This window comes from Opisthocomus hoazin, chromosome 17 (assembly GCF_030867145.1).
Source record: "Opisthocomus hoazin isolate bOpiHoa1 chromosome 17, bOpiHoa1.hap1, whole genome shotgun sequence".
NCBI classification, from domain to species: Eukaryota; Metazoa; Chordata; class Aves; order Opisthocomiformes; family Opisthocomidae; genus Opisthocomus; species Opisthocomus hoazin.
In genome coordinates, this window is record NC_134430.1 from 277,349 (window position 1) to 293,927 (window position 16,579).

Genomic DNA, 16,579 nt, shown 5'->3' on the forward strand with positions numbered 1-16,579 from the left:
AACACTAGGATTTTTATAACTGACATATTTATTTTGGCCCATTGAGGTTTCTAGGAGATGATGCCAGGAAATACTGCTGTCTTGTCATATTTAAGTTCTAAGTAGACATTTAGTGTTTGGGGCTTGTGTAGTTCTAGAATGTGGGTCTGAATTACCACGAGGTGGCAGTGCGCAAGGCCCAAAGCGTGTGTTGATTGTACCAGTTCCCTTTACTTTAAGGTTGTTATCAGACCAGATAAGAAGTGGGCTAGATGATCACTGTAGGTCCTTTCCAACTGGAACTATTCTATTTTATATTTTCCAGTAAATATAGGTCATGAAGGATTTCTGTTTTTACAAAGGATACTTTATACTGTTATGCACTGATAGTCAATACATGCTCAAAAATTTTGGTGAAGCAATTTTGAATACTGCTCATGAGAAGGACTACGATCCTTTACTTAAGGGTTGGAAAAGGGTTTTAGAAACAGTGACCATACCGTTCTCCATTTCTGCCCATACTAATCCTCCACATTCTGAAGTACAAATAACACAGTGCAAAGAGACTGTGATGTCTTAGATGGAAACATTTGATAAATATAGGGCATTCCCCTATCCGTGTGTGTGTACACACATACTGAGTAAGCAGACACAAGACAGCCATCAGAAAGAAACTATGCTGTTGTCTGTTTCCAAAGCATTTTCACTGGAACCATTAAAACAGCCTTCACCAATATTTGGGAAAACTGTATGCATCTACAGTGAGGGACAGTTAGTGGATAACCAGGAAACATGAACACAGAATCACAGAATCACAGAATAGTAGGGGTTGGAAGGGACCTCTGTGGGTCATCTAGTCCAACCCCCCTGCCGAAGCAGGGTCACCTACAGCAGGCTGCACAGGACCTTATCCAGGCGGGTCTTGAATATCTCCAGAGAAGGAGACTCCACAACCTCCCTGGGCAGCCTGTTCCAGTGCTCCGTCACCCTCAGAGGGAAGAAGTTCTTCCTCATGTTCAGACGGAACTTCCTGTGCCTCAGTTTGTGCCCATTGCCCCTTGTCCTGTCACTGGGCCATATGACACCATATGACACCATATGACACCATATGACAACCAGCATTGCCAATAAGATAAACTGTTCAGTTTCCTTTCTTATTAAGTGTTTATTCTTTTGAATAGTTGTACAATAACAGTAGGAAAAAATGCATCGAAAGCAGTGGCTTAATCTACATATAGCAGTCATAGACATTGTGAATTCATAAATACTCTCCAAGGTTAGTCAAAACACAGTGTGCTGGGAAGAAATCATTATTGCTGCAAAACTTGTACAAAACAATTCTTTATGGCAAGAACTCAGATTCTGCATGCTCAATAAGGAAGTAAAGCTCTAACAGTGAACAGAGCTGAAAAGAATCCTGTAGTTCTTCATGAACAGATACTACCCAGAAGGCTTCCCATGTCTCTTTTTTTAGTGGTGTGCAAAGTCTCTATACATAATGTCCACAGAAAAGACACTGGATATAACCCCTGGCAAGGAATAAGTTGCTTTCAGTAGCAGTGCTCTTTAGCTAGAAGCCATATACAGATGAAGTTTATGCTTGGTCCTGTGGGAAGGGTATAATCATATTCTATCTCTGGTCAAGCTAGGCATTGGTCTTCTAATCACAGAAAACTTCCTCACAATTTTATCAATGCTCTGGACTCAGTGGGGAACCCTCAAGGTAAATAAAATTGAGATGCAGCTTGTAGCATTTCTGCAGTGTACTTTCACATGTGCTATGGACCTTAACTGTAGGATCCTTTGGTTGTTTGGGTTGGGGTTTTTTCTGTTTGTTTCTTTTCTGAGGTCTAGTTTCAGGTTTTAAAGCCTCTAAAAAAAATTAGTGTCTTTTTAGGTCCTCGTAGTGAAATAGGTAACGTCAGGCTGTGTGGATAATGAAAGTGACAGTGTTTTGGGGAGCTTTGTGGCATTGCACTGTAATACATTTGCATTTATCATCTCATATTATTTCAAATTATTGTCTTTAGGAAGTCAGAGAAACTGCCCTAGGAGGCTATTTGACTCAATACTGGTGTGTTGCCTATAAATCTTGCACAAGAGGCCATTTGGCTATTTGTGTGTGGTGGCTCTTCAGTTCACTCTGTGGAAGAGAGACAATCTCATTTAAGCATCTGCGTGTTGCCTTATTTGTGAAAAGCTTTTTCATACGTAGTACCATATTTAGCAAAACTGAGCAAAATTCTGCTCAGCTTCATATGTTTTTTCTTCAGACCTGTGCGTAATTTTTAAAATACTTTCTTCCCCTACATTCAAGGGCCCTCAGCACTTTTCCATTATACTGTTCTCCTCCTTGGCCCCAAAATCCTTTTAGTGTATTTATCATTCATCCCACTCTCTGCCAAATGAAGGATCCTGCTGTAAGGTTCCAGGGCAGAGTTATGAGCAGTAATGATACTGCTAGGCTAGTGTTCACTACAAGCCTTGGAAGAAGCAGTCTACAGTCTACTAGGAGCAAGTAGTGAAGGATACTGAAAGATTCAGTGAAATGTATTAAACTACCAATAGCTAATTCTAAGCCCCACCCATTCCCTAAGAAAAAAATTACATTCCCCTAAACTTCACGCCTTGTCACTGCTGCAGATAAAAGCATGAACTGGTTTCATTTAATTTCCTGAACAAGCACAGGGAGAGAATTCTGCAAACAATTAAAATTGCACATTGCTTGTTTGCTTAGGATCAGATTTATTCAAAAGGGTGCCTGCTCTTTGGGGACTGGAAGAAGGTTTTTTTGAGATGCATTTTGAACAAGGTAAGCATTTTTTCAGATTATTCCCAGCATAATATGCCAAGGGGAATACAATGCATTTGTTATTTCCTTAAAAAAAAAAAAAAAAAATCAATGAACTGAAACATTCCTGCTACACCTATAATATTTATTTCAGTGTTCTATCAATAAATATAACAAGGTTAGTTTTCTATCAGATTAGTTGGAAGAATCATTTGAGGGAAGTTCTATTTGGTAAGCTCGACTGCAAAAAGCAATCAATAAGAAAAAATTCCCTTGTTGTTATCGAAAGAAACGTGGAGGAGTTGTCCCAGAACAAGTATTTATGTCTCTGCCCCAGAATTCTTTTGCTGGCGTCTGAAGGCCGATTTGCTACCCTTTCTTCTCTCTTGCTTCCAAATGCCAAAGGAGGGAAAATGAAAGCACACAGGAAGTCTGAGACAGTGTTTGAAGTACTGGAATAGTATTTTGAATACTGCAGTTCTGTTCCTTGTTAATAGGAAATCCCTGTTGACTTCTTTTGTGCATTAACCGAAGCATAATCCCCCTGCGTTTCAGAACCTCCTGTAAAATCTTGACAATAGCACTTCTCAATTTCAGTGGTCCCCTCAAAAACAGTCTTATAAAAGTAATGCAAAACTCATAATGCAGTTTCACCATGTATTTGTAACATTGGAGAAGAGAGCCAGGCTTGCCTGTCCTGCTGGAATAATCTTTCCTTGACATAAGCAACTCCTGTTGAATATGCCAGAGGCAATGTTCTCACTGAGTTGTGTGCTGTGAGTTTACCTCTACTGTTAGCAGGGATGAGGCAGCGTGGAGGTATGACAGCACAGAATACATTTGGAAGTACTCTTGATGACTCCTGTGCAGCTGTATTATCCATTTGGCCCAGAAATGGTGAGATTTGTCATCATTTGGCATGCAGGACTGGAGAAAGTAAAGCCAGAATGAAATCAAACACAAAATATTTTAAAACTAAAATGTGAAACAAAACTGTGAGGATTCTACAGCCAATCATTGTATTGTAACACTTTCTAATCCTATATCCTGAGTTTCTTACTAAGTGCATTTTTCAGCTCAAAATACTTTGGGGGACAAAGAAAGATCCGAGTAACATGATTTCCCATATAAGGATAATCTCTCAATTATTATCACTGATTTCTGTGTATTCTGCAATATCTTTTGCAAGTTACTGTTACAGCTATAACTACAAGCTGCATGTTTCCAACCTGTCTGCATTATATTTTACAGTCTAGCTTTTGGTAAGAGCCTGCCTCTGTGCAGTTTTTTTACAGCAGTCTGAGGAATGTGAGGACAGTACCTGGCTTCTTGCAGGTGGAAGTAGTGGCATTAAAGCCCCATAAAATGTGGGGGAAAAAACACCAAAAAAACCTTACAAATTATGAAATATTTTGTCAACCAGGTTGAGACTAACCTACAGCATACAATGGTGGTGGCTAATAGGAAACTGTTTCTGCAATAGAATAATGATAGTCCATGAAACAAGAAGAGGAAAAAAAAATACTAGCACTGAGCTTACCATTTAATTAACTGGTGTCACAGTTCTTAAGTCTCTTGACTTGACATCAGTGCATTCCTGCGTATATCAACCATTTCTCCAGTCATACCAGATGCTTGGTTTATGCCGATTTCTTGATTTCTACTGCACAATCCCAGTGCATGCACTTGAATGTGGGATGCTGCAGTATTAAAGCTTTTACAAATTTGCTGTACTAGTGGTCACCACGCTGTTAATCTGTGTGCAACAGAGAGCAAACTCAATTCAGTTGGTATTTTCTTTATGCATTTAAGTAGCATGGGTGAGCCTAATTGACTTGGTTTTGCACAAGCATTGTGTTGTTTGTAGGTGCATACATTCTAATTCCTGGTGCAACTGTGCAGACTTTGTGCAAGTATAGTATTTAGGCGAGGATGAGCTGAAACCGCTCTGCATATTAACTGATGATGGCACAGCAAAGAAGATTTGAGTTAGAAAAGCCCTTACTAGATCACTTGAGAGCTGGTTCTTATCAATGTAATTCTTTCAGACTTTGTTTTTAATCTTGCAAGGGAAATCGTTATACTCTTTTTGTAAGGCACTTACTTTGTAAGGCACAAAAACCAATGAAAATAAAAGTTGTGTTACCACAGTCAAAATAAAGCACTTGAAATCAATTCATTTGAGGTGGCACTGTGCATCAGGCATAAGGGAAACACGAACAGAGTTCCCTTCCTTCATTCAGCTGTATCAACGCAACACATTGACAAGGGCCCACTCTTATGGGAGCAGTTGGCCAAAATTGCTTTTATAATATATTCTGGAACAGTGAGTAGGGAGATACTAGACACAGTCTGAAGGGGCCAGGGAACAATATAAAGGCTGCATGTAAAATATATTTCTGTGATTATATATGGTCACTGGAGTGAAGCTGAAAAAAAAGAGGATAGAACTAGTAAAAAAAAAAACTAATAAAGGTAAAACCAGTGCTTGATAATACCAGTTTTCCCTTCAGAATAAAGTTAAAGGTTTTGGGGCAAATCCTCTTAATATAGCTGTGTTAACATTAATGGAGAGTCTTGGATGTTTTTTGCTAGAGTTATAGGGTGTAAAACATTATTTTATTGCTTAAAATGCCAGACAACTTGAGAACTGCACAAACTATCAATAGCTTTTGTGATTGCTGTTTTCCAGATTGCTACTGGTTTTTAGAAAGAAGAGAGAGAAGGAGGAGGAAGGACACTAGGATCTGAAAATACATGGTTTTGGTCATTGCAGAACTTTGGTCTAAATGTTCCTTCTACTCTCTCCACAGTCATGAGGCATCACAGTTGCCTATGGGTTTTTTCTGAAATACAGCTTTTTACCTTTTGTTTACCCTTCCAGGACAGTACCTGTCCCACTTTGCTGGGTAAAAAACTGGCTGGATGGCCGAGCCCGGAGAGTTGTGGTGAACGGAGTTAAATCCAGTTAGCGGCTGGTCACGAGTGGTGTTTCCCGGGTGCTCAGTTTTGGGGCCAGTCTTGTTTCCTATCTTTATCAATGATCTGGATGAGCGGATTGAGCGATCCCTCAGTAAGTTTGCACATGACACCAAATTGGGCGGGAGTGTTGATCTGCTTGAGGGTAGGAAGGCTTTGCAGAGGGATCTGGACAGACTGGATCGATGGGCTGAGGTCAATCGTATGCAGTTCAACAAGGCCAAGTGCCAGGTCCTGCACTTCAGTTACAGCAACCCCATGCAACGCCACAGGCTTGGGGAAGAGTGGTTGGAAAGGTGCCCGGTGGAAAAGGACCTGGGGTTGTTGTTTGACAGCTGGCTGAACATGAGCCAGCAGTGTGCCCAGGTGGCCAAGAAGACCAATGGCATCCTGGCTTGTATCAGGAATAGTGTGGCCAGCAGGATTAGGGAAGTGATCATGCCGCTGTACTCGCCACTGGTGAGTCCGCACCTCGAATACTGTGTTGAGTTTTGTGTCCCTCACCACAAGAAGGACATTGAGGTGCTGGAGAGTGTGCAGAGAAGCTGTTGAAGGGTCTGGAGTACAAGTCTTATGAGGAGCTGCTGAGGGAACTGGGATTGCTTAGTCTGGAGAAGAGGAGACTGAGGGGAGACCTTATCACTCTCTACAACTACCTGAAAGGATGTCGTAGTGAGGCCGGTGTTGGTCTCTTCTCCCAAGTAACTAGCGATAGGACAAGAGAAAATGGGCTCAAGTTGCGTCAGAGAAGGTTCAGACTGGATATTAGGAAAAATGTCTCTACTGAAAGAGTGGTCTGACATTGGAATAGGCTGCCCAGGGAAGTGGTGGAGTCCTCATCCCTGGAGGTGTTCAAAAACTACATAGACGTGGCAGTTCGGGACATGGTTTAGCAGGCATGGTGGTGTTGGGTTGACGGTTGGACTTGATGATCTTAGAGGTCTTTTGCAACCGTAATGATTCTATGATTCTATGAAAGGACATGAGCTAACTTTTGTTTATGGAGGTGGTGAATCTGCCTACATGTCTAACATTTTGTAACCTATAAAACCTTGTTTCGAAGTTTATTAATCTGAGACAAGCAGATGAGGCTGGATTGCAGCTGGGCTGTGGGGAGGGACGGGCAGCCAAGACAATTGCCAAGGCCTTGGAAAGTCCTGGGAATGCCATAGGGTGGGCGATTGGGTTCCAGGTGTGGTGATTCTCCTCTAAGCCCTGAACTCAATCATTGTTGCATGTGGAGACAGCAACAGAAGACCACCATGGGACTCTTGCACTGGATTGTTGTTCGGTTTATTGTAGTAAAAGATGATACTAAACTGGGTGGTGAGGTGGCCATGTAAGAAGGGAGAGACAGCTGTCTTACAGACAGACCCAGACAGACGGGAGGAGTGGTCTGGCAGGAACAGTATGAAGTTTAACAAAGACAAGTGCAAAGTCTTGCACCTGGGAAGAAATAACCAAAGAGCCCAGTACAGACTAAGGTCGTGTGGCTGGGGAGCAGCCTTGCTGAAAGGGACCTGGGTGTCCTGGTGGACAACAAGCTGAACATGAGTCAGCAGTGCGCTGCTGCTGCAGCAAAGGCAAATGAGATCTTGGGCTGCATCCTCAGAGGCATTACTAGCAGAAGGAGAGATGTGATCATCCCCACTCCACTCGGTACTTGTCAGGCTGCACCTGGAGTACTGTGTGAGTTCTGGTGCCCACATTCAAAAAAGACATGGACAGACTGGAGAGGGACAACGGAGAGTTCACAAAGATGAGCAAAGGGCTGGAGAATGTGCGCTGTGAGGAAAGATGGAAAGAGTTAGGTCTTTTTAACCTATAGAAGAGAAGGCTCAGGAGGACCTCATCACAGTATGCTGGTAATTAAATGGCAGCTACAAAGAGGATGGAGGCTCTCTCATTGCAAGGAGCCACATGTAAAGGACAAGGGGCAACAGGTAGAAGTTGCACTGGGAGAAGTTTCATCTTGATATAAGAAATTTATCATGTGAACAATTAATCAATGGAACAATCACCCCAGGGGTGTGGTGGAGTCCCCGTCACTGGAGGTTTTCAAGGTGCAGTTGGACAAGATGCCAGATAATCTCATCTAGCCTTCCTTTCCTGCAAAAGGTTGGATCAGATAATCTTTCAAGGTCTCTTCCAACTTGAGCTGTTCTATGATTCTATGATTTTCTCAACAATTTAGTCTTCTGTGTTACTAGATGCCTTCTAGATGATGACATCCAAAGCAACTGCTGTCTTTCATCAGTGGCCACTTGCCACATGAGGTGATATACAGAATTGTCTGGTAAAAGCAAGCCAACATTTAACCTTTCTTTTCAGTTGGCCACTTAGAGCAGAAAAAGATCTTTACAATATATACATACAAGCTAATGAGAGGCAGATTGCCTTTTCTGTGCTGATCTGATATTTGAATTGTTTTGTCAAAAATGGTGATAACTCTCTTTAAAATTTCTTCTCCATTAACCTAAGAATAGGATTCACATTGGCAGAAAAAAGAGAAACAATTTTCATAAGGTCGTGATCTTGTGGCCTGCAGAGAACTAGGAGGTCACAGACCACACAAACTGACTTGACTGGACAATACAGGGAGATAGGGTAGAGAAATCACAGGGGAAAAAAATATCATTTAACTCTCCGGTTTAGGTTAACCTTAGCGTTTGAAGTAGTGTGAGAGTGAGTATTTGACATTTTTCTCCATTATTCCTCTGTCAGCAGTTAAAATTTTGAAATTAAATAATTAAGCTTTTTTTGTCAGTGCTGAGTTGTATTTTCTATGTGTGTACAATCAGTTACACATTCAGGAAGGGAGTAAAAATAGAGCTTAAAAACAGTAGAAACAAAACTATCTTAAAAGCACAGGTTGACCTTTCATATGTTAGCATTTTCCAGCACATTAGAGATTGCAATCATAATATTTCTAGGTTGCTTGTGAGTCCAAGACAGAAGATCTTCCTTTGTGCCTCCAAGGGCAGTGTGAATGATGAGGTGACATGATCTTTGAATATTCTGCTGGTATGTTAATTAAATTGTAACTTTGGTTTAACTGAATACTTAAACTTGTATTTTTCTTAGAAGCTGGTATTCAAAAAACTGCAGATTTATCTAGCAGAAATGTGTTAACTCTGTGTTTTCCAATACCATTAAATATAATAAGAAACAAATCTATGCAGATGTCCTATGTGATTCTTCACTGTAACAAAAGGTAAAAGCCTATTCATTGAAGTGCAGCTAGGAGTTATTTCTAATTGGTATGAAAGAATCCTTAAATCTGTATACTGCTTGTAACACTTTGGGCTTAAATTACAGTTAATAGTTCTCATAAAAGAGGCAATAGGAGAAATACTAAAATTCAGAATCTTTGAACACTAAATGCTGTCTAGATTTCCAGTCATAGCATCATCTCTAGTGGTTTTACTGTCAAAAATAAAACAACTGGAAATTTGTTTATACCAACAGAAGATGACAAAGTTTTTGCTAAACATCCTAGCATTCCTCAGTGGAGTGCACTCCAGTTTTTTTTGTGAAGCAGTGGGCTTAATTTCAACATATGCAGATAAAGGCCTGCAGCAATCTAGGTCATCTCCATGTCCTCACTGCAGAATGCTCTCTATTGCTTGCTGGAAGGGTGGTGTTGGTGCTGCTCTGCATCACAGTCTGAGGGTGTGCATGCAAGGGGCATTGCCAAGTAGGGTGCTGCCAGGTGTATTGTACCACGTGTGAGAAAGGCTCTTGGCTCTGCCCTGTTTTGTTCTCTCTGTTCAGTCTGATTGGACTTCCTCTTTCACAAATGTTTTGCATGCTGCTTGTATGTTTTGCAAAAATCAGGGAAGTTTTGAAGTCAGATAAGCATTCATTCAGCAGAAATGGATGAATATGCAGAGTCATATTCTTCAAATTCCTTTCTCCTAATCTTTTCTGCATGAAACATGGTAATAGGAACATCATTGCTCATTGCCTCAGGCAGCTAGTCATGCTAGTTTCTTGGATTAATACTTTATTGTTGCACAGAAAAAGTATATAGGCTTAGGATTCAAGTAACAGCATGATTATCTCTTTGAGATCATTGGACCTAGCACTACCATTAACTAATGTTGTAAAGAGAAGGGCCAGGTGGTAGCTGGATTCATAAATGCCAAAAGACTGATTGTGTTTGAAGATGTGGACAGAGGCAGACACCTGAGGAGGATGTAAGTCTTGGCTTACCTATCCAAGTTGCAGTCAAGCTGTGTTTCTTTCAAGACTAAGCATTTTTTTCAGAAAAGGCCTGTAACATTAGTGCGAGCTTTCGTGATGTGTTGAGCCAAGTGGTTGGCTTATATATTTTGTGAATGGTTGCAAGGTCTCCCCCCCTGTTTATGAGAAGACCTGCCATACTTCCCTTTCACGGCAAGCACAGCACAGCTCAGACCATGCTCTCTGTTCCTTTTAGCCAGGGCCATGCAGTCAGGTGAGGGAAGGAGATTTATTCTGTGAAGCAAAAGTGTCCAAGGCCGCACAGTCTAGGAGCTGTTGTGGTGTGGAACCAGAGCAGGCTGGCAGTGCCATGACATTGGGACAAAGTGCTGACAATGCTGTTCTGAGGGACTGATGTCTGAAGTTTGGCTTTTGCATCCACAGTTGGACAGATACACAAGTATCTGTACCCCTGGAACCTTACTGTTCTTACAAAGATTACTTCAGTCTCAGACACCTAGTATAACTTTACATCATAGAAACAACCCGCCATCCATCCCCAAGGCTCAGCACCACTCACAGTGGTGGTAGAATGTGTGCCTTAACAGGTCAAAGAGTATTGCCAGTGATGTGTCTCAAAAAGGTTCCCTGTTCCTGGAGCATTATGAGGGTCCCAAAGGTATCTGCAGAGTGTGTTTCATTGCTTTATTTTTAGGTTCTTGGAGTTAACAGAGCTGTTATTTGTGAAATGTAAACTGGCAACAAACTAGCACATGCCTTGGGCAGCAAGCAATTCTTGGGTTTTTTTTAATATTGTTCATTTCTGGAGTGTCTGTCGGTGATGCATGATATTCCAAAAGACTTATCCTTAGATACCAACTTCTTAGCACAGAACACATTAGCAAGAGCACAAAATTCCCCTCCCTTAAACTTCCACAAAACGTAGCTGTTTTGGCTTGTCTGTGACAGTTAGCATCATAGTGCTTTTCTTGGCCTAGGTCTGACATGTTACTGTCCCACATGGGAAGTGAGAAGCAAGTGTGTATGCAGAGAGGACGGACCCAGTATTGTTATTGCATATTTGCCTCGCCATCTTCTATTTTTACAGTTGAATATTAATGAGCAGCGATACCTGGGCTTAGCATCACTTTAATTACAGGTGAATACTTAGGGTTACTGTTTTTGCTCCCCTGTGGTTTTAGCTGTATCATCAGGTTTCTCTCTAGATTGCTAAATTCTCATTTTCATTAATGCTTTATATAAGCACAGTCTACTCCTTATAACTTAAAGATCTGTACAGTTGCTGTAATTCAAAGGAAGAATGGCTAGGAGAGGGTAGTAAAATAAAGCATCAGTTATACTTTAGCAAGTCCGTGGGTTGCATTAATTATCACATCATAGAGTCTTTGTGGCACTTGGCTCCAACTCATCACTTCACAAATGTGAAGGCTCTTTGCATATACTTCATAAATTCTGTTTTACAGAAGCATCAGCTGAAAATACCAAGTTGGGCAATGAGATGCAGAAAAAGAGTGAACCACACTGTTGGAAATAGAATGAAACAGAAATTTCTAAGGGAATATTCACTCAGAAGTGACACAGACATCCACATGCTTAAAAGTTCTGAGACCTAGTGCAATCAAAATTACTTTTCTGTGCAGCTTTCTGCTCATTTTTTTAGCAGTTTTGCACAAGCTCTATTTTTCTGTGGTTGCTTCTGCTTTCCATTCAGTATCATCTAGTCACTGTGAAATAGATTGAAAGGAGGTGAACATTTCATCAAAAATTAACAAACTTAATTTTGCATTTAGGATTTCCGTACAGAAGTACATACTGGTTTGGCTACTGGTTTCCTGTCTTACTATTAAAAATGATTTGCTTTGGCAAGGGACACTCTCAAGTGATGCTCACTGGCACTGATAGTTTCTTCAAAAACAAAGTATCTCCATGTGAAACTTACTTCCTGTGTGGAAGTCAAGCAGAATTGAAGGCACAGCTGGAATCCCCAAGGAGGAAAACGCTATCTGAAATAAACTCATGACTGTTTTATAAGGCTTTCGTGTAGTATCAGTGTTCTGACAGGCTGAATCTGAATGATCAGTGTCTCAGAGCACCGGTGGCGGGGCACCAGTAGGCCTATTTTGTTCCTAAGGGTTTACATAAAGCTGGTATTTGCAGTGTTTTGTCAGCCCAGCAATTGCCCGTGGACTTTACGCTTTTTTTTTTTTTTTCCAGAATTCCACACAGAAAGGTAACTGGTATTGTACATCAGTATCTTGCTGTAAGGCAAACAATCCGTTGTCTTGCACAGATAGCCTCTGGGAAACCAATGGTAATCCATTTCCTGTGAGATTATCCTCTTTAGCCTAAAGACTCTTAATTCTAAGAAGTAATTCTAAGTGGAATCCTTTGTATTTAAGAATTCTGTGATTCTTGAGGTTTTTTTCTCGTAAGCATGAGCTAATGTGTACATGCAATGTGAGCCTGCTCTGTTGTTTGCACTCATAGCATTAGTTTTAAGCAAATGCATCTTTTATTCACATAAATCAATAATAAAGGGTGACCACCGCATGAAAGATAATCTCAGAACTCCAGTAAGAAGAAAACTTCCCATAATTTCCAAGCTGTATTTCTGGCGTTTTAAAAGAATGCTGTGGAATCTGCACTTGGAACAGAGTAACTGAATCTTATTTATAGCCCTGTTCCGTCTGGTTCGTTTCCTCTTACTTCCCTACAGAATGGTATGAATGAAAATTACACTATTCACTATGTGAATAACAATAAAAGAGCTTATAGAAATAAGATTTTTATAGTTTCAAGACTAAAGCAATCAAAAGCCTAGGAATTATGATCTTAGAGAATAGGAGAAGGATCAGGCTGTGCTAGTTGAAGAGGTCCCACTGGTTGATCTTCTGGGGTTTGGGGTTTTTTATTTTGTTTTAAGCACAACTTCACAAACTGCAAGTTCACATAAATGATGTAAACATTGAGAAAAACTTATGTGGGCATGGAAACTCCGTGTCATAACTGTAATTCTTGGTTTCATTTGCAGCCAAATAGCAAGACAGAGTTAATTTCTGCAATATACACTTTTAAAAATTAACATTATTTTTAAGTATTCCTAAATTGTTGTTCAATGTTTTCCAAGTCAGCAAATAAGCCACAGAACACACAAACATGAATCCACACAAAGCTTGCAGAAGTCACTAACCTTAATACATCTGAAGAGGGGATGCACTGCAGACAGTAAACAGCCAGAAATACAGAAGCGGAAAAATGAAAACTTATGAGTATTTCCCAAAAGCACTGCTGTAGAGTGTTGTATTATGGAAAGCACTATAACTTGCAAACTACATTTATTTCTTTTAATTCCCTCAGAAGCCAGATTATGCTAAATTTTGTCTATAAACAAAGAAAACACGGTGCCTTCCTCAGCAAGCTTACTCTGTGCATTTAAAAATGAACAATCAAGGCAGCAAGTTAATATGAAGGTGTGCTGGAGGTGAGCCAGCATGTCATCTGGAAGAGCTCTCTGCAGTCAGAGCATGGTGGAAAGGCTGCAGAGCTCCTTGCACTAAGGTTGGTGGGCACTTTGTCATGAGAGCATGTGCAATTGGCCACACTGGGAGTTGCTCACGTACAGCACTATTACTATAAGCATTATTCTTCTTGTTCCAGTCGTGTCTGGTGCCTCTACACCAAGAAATTGGCATTGATTTCAGAGAGAGTCCCATGCTTGGAGGCCTTCAGGTTAGCATCATGAATACACCATTTGAACTTTAAAAGCATTTACTGTTTTAAGGGGGATTCTCGTTGTACGGATGGATGTTTTCTGGCCTAGACACTGCTGACAAATGGTGACAGGTAGAAAGACTTGTATTAGAAGTAAGCAAATGCTGTGACATCTTCAGGGTAATCTGAAGTGAAAATATTCAGACCATTTGTAATAACTTACAGGTAAAATTATACACAAGTATATTATGAGCAAGATTACATTCAGTATTAATCACACAGAGGAAGTGCACATAGCTATCTTGTTGCTCCTGCCCTGGTATTTAATGACATTTTGATGTACGTAACGTATGAACAACAAATGTGTAAAAGAAAACCATTGGTATATAGAAGAGGAATTATCACAGTGATGTGTATGTGGCAAATAAAGAAAGGATCTTGAATTCTCAGAGAATGCAACTACGCAGGTAAAATATTGTCAAATAATATGAAAATTTCAGCATGATTGCTCATAATAAAGTTTTACAGATGCTAGGCAGTTCTATCAGACAGGCTTGATTTCTGACAGTGCCTGTGAGACAAGGTTAAAGAGAAATGAAAGCTGTGTGGTATGAGAGTAGTTTTCTCAGTGCTTGTCTGTGCAACACCTTGGCCTTACAGCCTTAAGTCATCCACTCCGTATTTACTGAAATGTAATGTAAGTAGCTTAAACTTAGCTGAATGCTTCACTACTTTAGACTGGTGTGAAGTTAATGAAACTTAAAAATGAAACTAGAAATGTGAATCAGTAGCCCAGGCTGACATGCAATGCCTTGGCATGGGATGCCAAGCATAGATCTGAAACTAGTATCACTAAACAAGGCCAGTCCTGGGATCTCAGCATTCACACTGACTGAAGCCCTGAGTTTATGGATCTTTATTACACTCAGCAGGGTATCATTCTTGATGATGAGAGAAGAAAAATCTAACATCTGTCTCTTCAATATACTGTTACTGCTGTAAAGGTGGAGAGTAAGCTAGGATTGTACATATTTTTCTTCTCTGTGCAAGGAACCTTCGCCTGCTGCCATCTTTCTGTTTGTGCATTTCCATTCAGCGGTTTATAATGAAGATTTGCGTTCCTTGAGATGCCGTACAGATTGTTTCTTTCCTGTTAACTAATAATTGGTTTTACTTTTAAGTTCGTAGCTGGTGTGTGGTTAGTGCCTACTGAGAAACAGCCACTTTGCTAAACACAAACCAAGTAATTGAGCAATGAGTTATCAGACAACAGGAGACGTTCTGGTGTTTACATGCGTATGTGTAAAAAATGTAGTGCAGCAATATTAGATGTCACGTTGCTAAAATAAATTATAGCCCCCTGTAAGGGACTGTACAGTCAGATAAGCTTGGTGTTGCATTTATTTCAGTTGGAAGACATTTACTTTCTTGTTTTCACTTTGCTTTTTTTCAGAAACAAGAATTCAGTGGCATTTACATTACTGTGTAAATTCCTTGAATTTTGGAGTTTGAATTTTTAGATTTTGACTGTTGTCGTACTTTGCTCAAATACTAACTGGAAGTTTCATCATGTAAGTTAAGAGACAAAAAACATCTGTTAAGTAGTTCAGCTTATTCCCCAAGGAGAAGTTCAGGATCATTCTTTACAGTATTCTTTGGTTTAGAGCTTTGTCCAATTTTGTTTTTCTCTGTCTCTTGGGTTAGACCTGCTGGCTTGTATCATTACATCATGACGTTGAAAAGTTAACCAAGTGAATCTCACATAATTCTTGCCCTTGCACAGTAGATCAGAACACAAGTGGAAGTATACATATGGTTGAATTTTGCAGCGATAAATGAGGCTGCAATCACTGCATTCAGACTAGCTTAAGTTGCAAGTTTATGGCTCTTGATTACAAACAGCAGGGAATCCTTCAGTGATGAAGGAAAAAATATTCAACAGCCTATCTCTCCACTGTGTCTGTTGAACAGATTTTGAGTGAGATGTGCACAAGTTCTGGGAGTCAGGCTCATTGCAAAGATGCCAGAGTCTTTGAGAAGTGAAAAGGGAAAAGTAGTACAGTGACTGCAGCCTTGCTTTCTCTGACACCTTCTTTCCTCCCCCTGGCTTTGTGTCCTGTATGAGTTGGCACTCATGTTACTCTACTAATAAGGTCATGAACACTATGCAAGGTCTAGCCTATCTTTGTGCTTACACTGTGTTAGTATCATAGTTTTATTTTTGTCAGAGTATCTAAGTTTCAGAGAACATGAGTGATATATCGTGTGCTGTATCCATCATGGCTTTAAAGAAGGCAGTTTGTAGGTTAGTAGACTACAGAAACTGTGCTAAGGTTGCTATGATCCTGTCCTGGTTTTGGCTGGGGTGGAGTTAATTTTTCTTACTAGTAGATGCTATATTTTGGATATAGTATGAGAAGAATGTTGATGATACACTGATGTTTTTAGTTGTTGCTAAGAAATCAATGACTTCTCTCAGTTTCCCATGTTCAGCTAATGAGCTAATGAGTACAAGAGCTGGGAGGGAACATAGCTAGGCAGCTAGCCCAAGCTGGCCAGTGGGAGTATTCTATACCATAGATGTCATGCTCAGTAGATAAATGGCGGTTGGCTGGAGGGCAGGAATCTTTTCTGTAAGCTGGATCTTTTTCTGTAAGTTATTTGCAGATATTTTGAGGATAGAGGAGTTTGGAGAACACAGTTCTGGGCTGACACTGGGTGGTCTTACACATCTAGGTGTATACAGGACTTGCCTGGTTATTATCTTTGTCTCAAAACGGGCAGTCCGTAGGGAGTGGTCCTCAGAAAACCATCTCCTTATGCCCGTCTTCTGCCATTCCTCTGGACGTCTGTTTTGTTCTCATCCCTCCAATTGTCTGTACCTAAACCCTGTGTCCCCTCTGCTTTGCAGCT

General features: G+C 40.5%; 1 long non-coding RNA gene across 1 annotated transcript in view; it reads left to right on the forward strand.

The window, feature by feature from the left end:
• LOC142363430 (uncharacterized) overlaps positions 1 to 16,579 on the forward strand; it is a 251,345-nt gene that overhangs the window by 159,741 nt on the left and 75,025 nt on the right. The window lies entirely within an intron of this gene.